The sequence below is a fragment of the Triticum aestivum genome, chromosome 2A, assembly GCF_018294505.1.
Source record: "Triticum aestivum cultivar Chinese Spring chromosome 2A, IWGSC CS RefSeq v2.1, whole genome shotgun sequence".
In the NCBI taxonomy this organism is placed as follows: Eukaryota; Viridiplantae; Streptophyta; class Magnoliopsida; order Poales; family Poaceae; genus Triticum; species Triticum aestivum.
The window spans coordinates 717,436,264-717,438,492 of NC_057797.1; positions in this window are offsets into that span (position 1 = coordinate 717,436,264).

Here is a 2,229-nt window from a genome sequence, read left to right on the forward strand (position 1 = left end):
GTACGTGGTTACCGAATGTTGTTCGGAGTCCCGGATGAGATACCGGACGTCATGAGGAGTTCTAGAATGGTCCGGAGGTAAAGATTTATATATGGGAAGTCATCATACGGTCACCGGAATAATTCGGGGGTTACCGGTATTGTACCGGGACCACCGGAGGGGTTCCGGGGGTCCACCGGGAGGGTCCACCTGCCCTGGAGGGCCCTATGGGCTGTATGTGGAGAGGGACCAGCCCCTTAGTGGGCTGGGCGCCTCCCCCCTAGGGCCCATGCGCCTAGGGTTTGGGGAACCCTAAAGGGGGGGCGCCCCCCTTCCCTTGGGGGGCAAGGCAACCCCCCTTGGCCGCCGCCCCCTCCTCAGATTGGATCTGAGGGGGCTGGCCCCCCTCTCCCTTGCCCCTATATATATGTGGGGGTTGGGAGGGCAGCCGCACCCAAGTTCTGGCGCAGCCCTCCCCCTCTCCCAAGTCCTCCTCTTCTCCTACGGTGCTTGGCGAAGCTCTGCAGGATTACCACACTCCTCCTTCACCACCATGCCGTCGTGCTGCTACTGGATGGAGTCTTCCCCAACCTCTCCTTCTCCCCTTGCTGGATCAAGGCGTAGGAGACGTCACCGGGCTATACGTGTGTTGAACGCGGAGGTGCCGTCCGTTCGACACTAGGATCATCGGTGATTTGGATCACGACGAGTACGACTCCATCAACCCCGTTCACTTGAATGCTTCCGCTTAGCGATCTACAAGGGTATGTAGATGCACTCCCCTTCCCCTCGTTGCTAGATTACTCCATAGATTGATCTTGGTGATGCGTAGAAAATTTTAAATTTCTCTTACGTTCCCCAACAAAAACTACATAGGATGAGTGGTTCCTCTTCCAGATTAGGGTTCATCGATGACGAGCAACTGACATTAGTAATAACTATGAGTTGATATCACACTGTTATATGTATAACACAAGAGGCAGTTGATCCTACTTAATTAAGTACTAAGATACCCCGGCGCATGCATTTGTCGCAAGTACCCCATATGTCCTATTTTTAGCAAAGTCATGCTAAAATTCATGAAAAATTTCAGCATGACCTTTGTTGAAAATAGGACATATGGAGTACCCGAATTTGCCGGAACGGAAGTTAATCGACATTCCGGCAAACTCAAGGGCCTCTCGGGGTACCTGCAAAATCATCACGACACGATGGTCGGAGACAAAACGCAGCAAACTCCTTCCCTTCACTCGGGGTACAACAATGTATCTTCTAGCCATGAAAAATAATACCAACTAGGATCGGTAGACCTTCGTTTTTCATTTTCTGTATGATCAATTAAATCTTCTGCAAGCTTATATGAAAAGGTTCAGCAACTTGAAACATAACTCTTGCTTGGTGTTCCAAATCATTTCATTTATATTTTAAATAACAGTAGGAATTATTTCATAATAGAATTTACCCCCAAAACAAATTCCTTTAATGCCATTTTCAAACTCTGAGTTGCCTCTATTGCACTAAAACTAATTCAAATAATTTTTGACTAAAGTAGGAAATTAATGTTGACTAAATTTTTTAAGTGCTCTTCCTAAAAATCACTAAAGTAGGAAATCTTTAATATAATGTACCCTGCAGCTTTGTTCAATTGGTACAGTCAACAGTGGGTTTCGTTCAATTGATCAGGAGTAGGAGATCTTGGTGTTAGACCAAAAATTCAGTTATGTCGTCGTCCAAAAATTGCTAATATGATGTTACAGTAGCCACTATCTACCACGCACCATACAGAAGCACATCAGGCAACCGAACTAGTAGCAGCAGCCAATTCACACTAGCAGGATCATTGGTTGTACCAACAAAATCACACTAAGCATTGACAGTACCAACAACATTGCCAGCACCATACAAAATTGTTTCACTGGCAGCCACCAATCCAAACTAGCAGTTCACACTAGAGCAGTACACAGGAGAGAGGAGACAGAGAGACGAGGAACTCACCGGCGTCAGGCGGTGAGGGCGGGGCGGAGTCGGGGGACGGAGGCGCCGGCGGCGAGGCGTGGAGGGATCGGAGTTGGAGGAGGGAGACAGCCGGCGGCGCGCTTGGGTGGGGTGGGGGAAAACCTAACAGAGGGGCTGAGCGAGCGTGAGAGAGAGAGGGGCCAAAAATTCAGTGCTTCTACAGAGGAGGTCAAGGACGACGGCGATGGCGGCGTAGCAGCGGGTGGGGCGGCGGCGGGTGGGGTAGGAGGCCGA